The sequence below is a fragment of the Chrysochloris asiatica genome, unplaced genomic scaffold, assembly GCF_000296735.1.
Source record: "Chrysochloris asiatica unplaced genomic scaffold, ChrAsi1.0 scaffold00003, whole genome shotgun sequence".
Taxonomy (NCBI): domain Eukaryota; kingdom Metazoa; phylum Chordata; class Mammalia; order Afrosoricida; family Chrysochloridae; genus Chrysochloris; species Chrysochloris asiatica.
This window is the reverse complement of record NW_006408521.1, coordinates 52634796-52645534: the sequence shown is the minus strand read 5'-3', so window position 1 is coordinate 52645534 and position 10739 is coordinate 52634796.

The window sequence follows — 10739 nt, the reverse complement described above, 5'->3', positions numbered from 1 at the left end:
AATTGTGTAGGGTCACTATGAGTGGGAGCCAACTTGACAACATCGAACATCAACAACAAGCCCCACTCTTAATACTCATACAACTGGTTGACTTATCACATCATGATCGTGTGGAATTACTGCGGAGCTGACAAACCACTCAGACTCATGGCCCAGCCAAACTAACACACATTTTGGAGGTGACACATAATCCAATCCATGACAATATCCAGGAGATGCTCCTCCCCACTGAGGATTCTGACCCTGGAAGAACTTGTTACTTCAGGAGGAAGGCTGAGGTCAGCCCACTGAACACTTGATTTGAACAAGAAAAGGGCTGGTGAGAAGCAGGGACTGCCAGTGCACTTTTTCATCCTGTGGACTTCGAGCACTGCCCATCGTGCAGCGTAGGAGCTCCATGTGTAGATGAAGTCCTGGCTCCATGTGTCTATGGGCTTCACAGCTCCATGAACCCAACACATATATACCAGATTGTGTGTTCTCAGAAGGGTCTGCGCATTCGAGGTTAATGTTCTCACCTACCCAGTGATTGTGAGCAGAGGCCTGCAGCACAGGAAGCAGGGCAGTGAGCACATGCTCTGCAGAGCTGTGGACATCCACAGGAGGACACCCAAACAAATCTGGAGAGAACCAGGTGACGGACTCCAGGCTCAGCTTGCTTGGCCTTCGTGCACCATGTTGAGTTAGAGGTATCATCACCTTGATCTTCCACATAGCCTATGAGGCAAGAGCTAACATTATGCAGTGGAGTTCTACTCTGAAACACAATGGATTCCCATGAGTCATAATAGACTTGATGGCGTATGGCTATTAATATTAGCATGCCCACTTTACAGATGAGGAAGCTGAGGCTTGGGTAAGTTAAGTAACTAGCCTATTATCACAAATAATAAATGAAGAGCTTGGATTCAAATCCAGGTTTAACTGGTTTTATGATTGCATGCTTAGCATCTCCTTTTATTTTTCTTCCTATGACCAAAGCATAGGAATGCCCAATGGGAACAACTGCCATGTCCTGTGGGAACCAAGGAATACTGTTGTTACAAGAGGCATCTGGCTATAGCCTTCGCTGTTGAAATTTCAAGTTAAAACCCTGAAACCAAAAACTCTCAAAAGTGTCTAGCAAAATCTGATTTTATTTTATTTTATTTTTTTTTTTAAGGAACAATCTAGACAGGTCCCATGACCTCACTGTGCTGGGAACTCTGAGTTTAGGTGCACAATATTTCAAACAACCAATCTTTTTTGCAAGTGAATAGAAGAACATAATAGCTCTGCTGACTCTTTTCAAGTCTATTTAATTGTGCTCTGCTCAAAGGTCAAAAATCCAAATTTACCACCCCCTGTCAACACTGCTTGGCCAAGGCTTATAATTTAACTTAATTCAACCCTAGCATATACTACCTACAAGACAATAGGCCCCAGGCAACTGTGGGAGGGAGCTTGGTCTCAAAGATGAAAGGAACATTTCCTATATCCCTCTGGTAACAAAAAATGATAGCAGGAGACATGTGATGCAACAGAGTGGCCATGAATCATATTTAGTTTGATGGCACTTAGAGGGAGCTCTGGTAGCGTAGTGGTTACGAATTGGGCTGCGAACCTTAAGTCAGCAGTTCGAAACTACCAGCTGCTCCGCGGGAAAAAGATGAGGCTTTCTACTCCCGTAAATATTTACACCCTCGGAAACCCTGTACAGGGTCGCTATGGGTCGGAACCGACTTGACGGCACTTAACAACAACAACAACAGCAGCAGCAACAACACATATTGCAAATAATGAAATGCAAATCATTGCTTGAAACACATCCAAGGGGTCTGATGCGTTTCAAGCAATGACCACAATGGTGAAGACCACCACTGCCACCTCCATTTCATGAGGTCCAATTTCAGGTCTGGTGTCTTATATGCAGTGCCTCAAGACCCCACAACAACCTTGAGGTGTAGGGTTTATTACCCCATTTTAGAGATGGTGTAACCTCAGGTCTGGTGTCTTGTATAGAGTACCTCAAGACCCCACGACAACCCTATAGGGTAGGTTTTATTACCACATTTTAGAGATGATGTAAAGTTTAGAAAATTGCCCAATGGCACCAAAATAATAAATGTATGAGCAAAAGTTAGAGACCGGATCTGTTGACTTCAAGGAGCAGTGATTCAGTAGTTCAAGTGTTTGTCTGGTAGCCAAAACCTTTTTATCACTCAAAACAAAAATAAAATAAAACTACCCAATACTAATTAGCGGTCAGTCCCCATTCCTCTTCCCCCTCTGCCCCTGACAGCCACTAGTCGGCTATGGTGTTGTGAAGTGGTCCTGACTCATAGCGACCCTATACAGAATTTCCAAGAAGCTGCCGGGGAGTTTGAACTGCAGTCCAGTGCTTTATCCACAACGCCACACCAGGACTTCACTTACGTCTATAGATTTATCTGTTTTCCATATTTCATGTAAATGGACACATGCATTATTTATCTTTCAGCATTTACCATCGTATGACTTTGAGGAGCACTAGTGGCATTGTAGGGTCCCGGTGTGGCCCTGTGGGTTAATGCACTGGACTGCAAAGTTGGTTTGAACCTCAGGGTTAGCGGTTCAAGCTCACCAGCCACTCCTAGTAAACCTTACACAGGGTCACTATGGATCAGAATCGACTCGATGATATTTATTAACCAAAACAACAGCAGTGGTGCGGAAGGATATGCACTGGGCCACAAAGTTGGTTTGAACTGATCAAGGTCAGCGGTTCAAACTCACCAGGGTCACTATGAGTTGGAACCAACTCAACTGTGCTTCACCACAGGCATAATGGTTAAGCACTTGGCTGTTAACTTAGAGGTCAGTGGTTCAAACCCATCAGCTGCTCCATAGGAGAAAGATGGGGAGTCCGCTTCCATAAAGATTGTTGCTGTTATGTGCCATGGACTCAGTTCTGACTCATAAAGATTACAGCCTTGGAAACTCTATGGGACAGTGTCTTACAAAGGGGCTGTGAGTTAGAATTGACTTGATGGCACTCAGCAGCAGCTGTTGATTTCAGATGTCTTCCTCCCTCCCACTGAATGTACCCCCTAATTTGTCTCTTATAAGCTTGGTCTTCCAAGGACCCTATTCAAAACAGTAATTTTTAAAAAATAATGTTTTATCGCAGTAAATACATAGGTAATAAAACATAATCTTCACAGTACAATGAAATTAATCATGTTCATGGTATTGGTCAACCACCACCATTAACTCTTCCAAATCAAAATAGGCATTTTAAAAATACAGTTTAATTCTAGATTTGAGCACCACTCAACTTGGATCCGGAGTCCTGGTGTGGCTGGCACTGTGGGCTAATGAGTCAGACTGCAAAGTTGTTTGAACTGCAAGATCGGTGGTTCAAGCTCACCAGCTGCTCCTTGGAAACCCTATTCAGGGTCGCTATGGATCGGAATCGACTTGATGGCACTTAACAACAACTTGGATCCATGATTTGGGGAGGGGGTCCAAGCCTACATTCTGACCTTGCTTTTCAATGTCCTTTTATAGAAGTCCAGCATAGGAAGAAGGAAGTGTTGATGCATACCACATGTGGATGCTTATCACTGAAGGAGGCATCATCTACAGTGAAACAAGTAGGTACAGAAGAATGATCCCATTCACAAGAAATAAGAAAACATCTGGGAACTAAAGATTCCTTTTTTGGTTACTAGGAGTGAGAGGCAGGGAGAACCAGATAGGTTTTGCTTTGGGGGCATTGAGTTTATGTGAATGGTGGTGGGATGATTTGGAAAGGGGTAGTGAGAATGATTATACAGCTGGAAGACTCATTAATCAACACCACCGCATTATACACGTAGAAACTGTCAAGATGTCATATGTTGTGGTACACATGTTTTTACCACAATTAAAAATACATCTATCATACAACAGTTTCATTCATCTCATAATGTCAACTCATGTCTTCGGTCACAGCACGGGCCTAGTGTTGGAAGGAGCCAACCCTCACGGAGTGTCTAACATTGCAGATCAAACTTATTTCCGTTGCCTAAAAAATGAGCATGAGAAACCGTACCAATCTCCTATCACCCAGGGCGAGGACATCATGGAGCCCGGTCATTGTTACTCTGAAGTTAATCATTGACAACATTGCTTCACAGCCAAGACAGTGCCGGTAACACGCAACACACACCTAATCTGTTAGAATGATTATGCTCTGAAACATTATGCTCCATCAAGTTATAAAACAACCAAGCTGCTGATATGTAGGCCATCAATCACGTGGATTGTGGGAAATCACTTTGTTCCTAGAGTTGTTTAATTATTATGGATAACTCCAAAGTCCACCATCTGCCATTTTTCAAATAGCAGGCTTCTAAGAGCCATAATCTATCAAATAGAATACCGATACGGTGTAACATCTGATGTGCTGAGCAGTTGGGATAACACATTTCTGTGGACTTAACTTGTGATAGTTGGTTGCTGGTGTGGCACTGGAGAATAAGCACTAGACTGCTAAAGGCAAGAGCCACAGTTCAAACCCACCAGTCACTCCTTGGAAGCCCTACAGAGGGCCATTACGAGTCTGAACCAACTCGATGGCACTTAACAGCAACAATAACTTGTGATGTCTAGGAGGAGTTGTAAAAGGTCTACTGCCGTTGTGACTCTGAATTGTATCAAGAGGGAAGTTATGAGAGATCTTTCACGCAGAAACTTCAAAGCAAAACCAATCACAAGAATTAGTTCAGGTGTACTAAGATTCCAAACCTAATGCTAATTAAGTTCTCCAAGATGATTAATATTTTGAAAGAACTTTGTCCAATAAACAGAAAAGTCACACTGTGTTCAAAACCCGGGAGGCATCTGAATCAAGGGTTTGGGAGTGGGTTCCAGTAAACCAGCTGCTATTGAGTTGATTCCCATTCATGTGTGTCAGAGTAGAAGTGGGCTCCACAGGGTTTTCAATGGCTGAGTTTTCAGAAATCAATCACCAGGCCTTTCTTCCAAGGTACCTCTTTGTTGTTGGTGGTGGTGGTAAGTACCGTGGATGGACTCAAATTTTCAACCTTTCAGTTAGCCGCTGAGGGCATTACATTTCTGTTCCACCCAAGGGCAGGGGAAGGCTCAGGAGTCTTTACTATACACACAGGTAACGGATTCCAGGTGGCCTTTGAGAAGCAGTGCACTAAGGGATACAGTAGGTCGGCCAGGTACAGGGCATGCTCACCCATGAGAAGGGTTCCCTCGAGTCAACACTTTGGGGTTCACCCGTGTCCTGGTATTGGTGACATCAGGCTCACGTACAACAGAACAAAACGCTGGACACTCGTGCGCCATCCTCACATCCACATCTCTGTTTGAGTCCCTTGTTACAGCCACTCTGCCAATACGGCTCCTCCTCTTCACTGACCCTCTACTTTACCAAGCATGATGTCCTTCTCCAGGGACTGTGCGTCCTGATGACCTATCCAAAGCACATGAGAAAATAACTCGCCATCCTGGCTTCTAAGGAGCATTCTGACTATACTTTTTCAAAGACAGATTTGTTTCTTCTTCTACCAGTCCACTGACTTCACCATCTTCACCATCACAATCACTTAAATGCATCAAATCTTCTTGGGTCTTATTCATTCATTGTCCAGCTTTTACCTGCATATGAGATGATTAAAAATACCAAGGTCCTCAAGTCCTCAAAGTGACGTCTTTTCTTTTTTAAAATTTTCAAAAGGTCCTTTGAAGCAGATTTTCCCAGTGCAATACATAGTTTGATTTCTGGACTGATTATGGATCCAAGTGAAATGAAATTTTTGACAGCTTCAATTTTTTCTCTGTGTCTCGTGATCATGATGTTGCTAGTGGTCCAATTGTGAGAATGTTTGTTTTCTTTATGTTGAGGTATGATCCATACTGAAGGGTATGGTCTTCGATCTTCATCAGTAAGTGCTTCAAGTCCTCTTCACTTTCACTTTAGTATGTTGTTGTTTAGTGCTGTGGGGTCGGTTCTGACTCATAGCAACTCTATGTTGGGTTTCCAAGAAGTGGCTGGTGGGTTTGTACTGCCAACCTTGCAGCTAGCAAGCCAGTGCTTATAATTCCACTAGTTGCTGCCTTTGGTCTCCGCACTCCTTTTCAAGGAGCTCTGCTAGTGTAGTGGTTATGAGTAGAGCTGTCAAGCTCAAGATAAGTAGTTCGAAACTACCATTTGTTCCATAGGAAAAAAGATGAGGCTTTCTGCTCCCGTAAAGATTGACAGCCTAGGAAACCCTACACAGGATTGCTTTCCATCAGAACCAACTCCACGGCATACCACCACCACCTCCTCCTTGTCAGTGAATGGTGAAGATTAGAGAAATAACATTTTAACCTCTAGAAGGTAGCTACTGTTAGCTGGCCAAAGGCAGAAAATGGTGGTAACTCTTACAGACAATTTCCAAGTTTCCTAGATTCATACTTCATACATTCCATGTTGCAATTATTAATGGATGTTTTTGGCTGTTTCTCTTCATTTTGAGTTGTGCCCCATCAGCAAATGAAGGACCCGTGAGCTTTTCTCCCACAGGCTTTACCCCATTTGCATCATCACAGTCAACTCTACTTTGAGGAGGCAGCTCTTCTCCAGTTGCATTCTGAGTGCCTTCCAACCTGAGGGGCTCATTTTCCGGCACTATATCTGACAGTGTTTCTCTGCTATTCATAAGGTTTTCAGTGACTAAATATTCAGAAGTAATTCATCTCTCCTTCTTCCTAGTCTGTCTTCGTCTGGCAGCTCATCTGAAACTTGCCCACCATGGGTGACCCTGATGGTATTTAAAATATCCATGGCATAGCTTCCAGAATCACAGCAACTCACAAGCCACCACAGTAGGACAGACTGACAGAGGAGTGGTGTATGTCAGAAGAGACTTTGAAATGATGGATTTCAGAGTCCTCGGTATGGATTACATCTCAATGTCAAAAAAACAAAAATCCTCACCACTGGACCAATAAACAACATTCTTATCAATGGAGAAAAGATTGAAGTTATCAAGGACTTCATTCTTCTTGGATCAACTATCAACCTTCATGGAAGCAGCAGTCAAGAAATCAAACGATGTATTGCATTAGGCAAATCTGCTGCACAAGACCTTTTTAAAGTGTTGAAGAGCAAAGATGTCAGCTTCAGGACTAAGGTGCGCCTGACCCAAGCCATGATATTTTCAATAACCTCATATGCATGTGAAACTTAGACAATGAATAAGGAAGATCATAGAAGAATGGATGCTTTTGAGTTATGGTGTTGGAGGAGAATATTGAAAGTGCCATGGGCTGCCAGAAAAGCACACTAAACTAGGTTGGAAAAAGTACAGCCAGAGTGCTTCTTAGAAGCCAGGATGGTCCAACTTCATTTCTCATACTCTGGACACGTTGTCAGGAGGGATCAGTTCCTGGAGAAGGACATTATGCTTGATAAAGTGAAGGAGCAACGAAAAAGGGAAAGATCCCCAAACTGGCTGTCAAGTTGATTGCTGCTCATGTGTGTCAGAGTAGTGACGTCATACAGCGACAGTAACAAGGACTCAAACATAACAACAATTGTGAGGACGGTGTAGGACTGAGCAGTTTTTCATTCTGTTGTGCGTGGGGTTACTATGAGCCAGAACTGACTTCACAGCATCTAACAACAACAAAGTGTTCTTTTTCAAAATCAATTTTCACTTACAGAAGCTTACTGAATGCATTAGTGTTTTTTTTTGTATTATTACTTTGTTTCCTTGTGTGATGGGGAACCGCAGGCAGTAACTAATTAACAATCATCTTTTCTGGCACAAGATTTTGAGCTGGGGCTTCTAGAAATTAAAAATATATAGATATACATGTCTTGTTTTTTTTTGTTGTTGTTTTTTTAAACTATAGTCTGGTGAAAGATTACAGAGCAAATTCGTTTCCCAGTCACCAATGTGTACACGTTTTGCTTCATAACATTGATTGCAATCCCTTCAATATCCCAGCAGCCTTATCATTTCCTCCCCAGGTTCCCTGTTTCCATTCATCCTTTCCCGCCCCTTCCTGCTTTCTGAGCTGTTTTTCAAGCAAACGCTAACTTTTGGTTTTGAATGTTTGATGGTACTGAGGAGCACATTGCTCCCTAGTGTTTCTGGTTCACTTTACAGGCTTTTTATTGTTTGGCTGAAAGTTGATCTCTGGGGGTGGCTTCAGTTCCAGACTTGAAAGGTGTCTAAGGACCACACTCTCAGACCCACTTGTCTGGTCATTTTTATGATTTTGAAATTGTTCTACATTTTTTCCCTCTCTAGCTGGGCGCGGTCTAGTTCTGGTCTCAGGATGTGGGGAGAAGGGTTCTGGGTCACATGATCCATGAGCAGGCGTGGTTTCCTTGAGGGAAATAGATTGAAACGCTGCCCGTTTCTGCATGGACTTCCATGGAGGAGTGTGCCAAGAAACATGTTCAGTGTTTATAGTTTCTGAACTACATTGAGTGGTCCAGACCTTCACAATCTTACATCTTGGGTGAAGAGCTAGAACTGCCCCCATAGGGTTTCCAAGAGTGTAATTTTTATGTACTTTGGACATGTTACCAGAAGGAATGAGTCCTTGAAGAAGGACATCGTGTTTATTAAAGCAGAGGGTCAGCAAAAAAGAGGAAGCCCTTCAATGAGATGGGTTGACAGAGTGGCTGCAACAATGGGCTGAAGCATAGCAATGATTGTGAGGGTGGCACAGGAGTGGGCAGGGTTGCTGTTGAACATGACGTCACTATGAGTTGACCATGACGTCACTATGAGTTGACCATGACGTCACTATGAGCTGACCACGACGACACTATGAGTTGACCGTGATGTCACTATGAGCTGACTACAACGTCACTATGACTCCACTGTGAGTTGAACATGACATCACTATTTGAACATGACATCACTATTTGACCATGGCGTCACTTTTTGAACATGGCGTCACTATGAGTTGAACATGGCATCACTGTGAGTTGCAACCAACTCAATGGCAACCGAACCCAACGCCCTTTACGGAAGCAGGCTGCCACATGTTTCTCCCGTAGAATGGCTAGTGGGTTAGACCTTCCAGTTAGCAACCTGAGTGATTAAACATTGTGCTACCATGGCTCCTCTGTATTAATATGTTGTTGTAGTTGTTGTGTTGCTGAGTCGGTTCCAACCCATAGAGACTCTGTATAGGGTTTCCTAGGAGTGGCTGATGAGCTTGAACTGCCTACCTTGTGGTTCAAACCAACTTTTCAGTCCAGCACATTAACCCACAGCACCACACCAGGACTCCCTTTATTAATATTCAAGGCTTATATTTCAACAGGAAAGACAAACAGTAAACAAGCAAACATATACGAGAGGTGGGTCTGCACATGTATCAGAAGTGGCTGGAGTGCAGAAGAGACTAGGGAGGAGTTGGCGGGCTTTCCCCGGACCTGACAGTGCCATCCACAGTCCAGTGGTGGGAACTGCCAAGTCCCACCTCACTCAGGTGATTCCTCCTTCAGAAACAGTAGTTGCTTCAAGCCCTTGACCCATGCTAGAGCTCTTTTGGAAGGTTCCTTGCCTTTTGTCTCTCTCTCCGCTTCTCTCCTTCTTTAGTCCTTATACTGCTTTCTGTCTGGAGGCAGCTGCATGTATACACAACTGCTTATCAGTTTCAAGGTCACAAATGGACCCAATCTCCTCTCATTAGGCCACAGGCACTTCATTTATATGCTCTATTAGTGTAGTGGTTATGAATTGGGCTGCTAACCTCAGGGTCAGCAGTTCAAAACTACCAGCTGTTCCATGGGAGAAAGATGAGGCTTTCTGCTCCTGTAAAGATTTACAGCCTCGGAAACCCTGTGCAGGGTCACTATGAGTCAGAACCGACTCCACAGCGCGTAACAACAATTGAATAACTGAAGAGGAATATTGAAGGTACCATGGACTGCCAGAAGAATAAACAAATCTGTGTTGGAAAATACAACCAGAAGTCTCCTTAGAATTGGGGATAGTGAGACTTTGTCTCTCAGGCTTTGGACATATTATCAGGAGGGACCATTCCATGGAGAAGGACATCACTCTTGGTAAAAGCAGAGGGTAAGCGAAAAAGAGGAAGACCCGCCCCTCAACAAGATAGATTGGCCCAGTGGCAGCAGCATTGGGTTCAAGGGTAACAACACCTGTGAGGATGACACAGAACAGGAAGTGTTTCCATCTGTTGAGCATAGGGTCGCTATGAGTCGGAACCAATCCAATGACACCTAACAACAACAATTGAACAATTCCTGCAAGACACGTACTAATCACAGCAGGTTGCAACCTGGGGCCAGACAAAACAAATCAAACTCGGTGTCCATTCTCTGGAGTTTCGTGAAGTCAGAGCGCCCCCTAGTGCACACCACGACCATAGCCACGGTTTTCCACTCTCCAACCCAAACCAATTCCAAATCCTGGAGCTGTTGTTAGTGCTGTGGAGTCAGTTCCCATTCATAGTGACCCTATAGATTGGGTTTCCAAGAGCAGTTGGTGAGTTTGAAAAGCTGACCTTGTGATTAAAACTAACACTGCAGTCAAATGACACATCCCAATAAGAGTTTAAATGTCCTGGAGCTCAGACAGGTCCTTGGGTGGTGAAATTTGTGCTTGGTTACAGGTGGCATAGTGGGTTAAGCATTGGACTGCTAAACCTCAAGGTCAGTGGTTCAAATCCATCAGTCTCTCCTCAGGAGAAAGGTGAAGCACTCGTGGTGTGGCGTGTAGGGTCAGCAC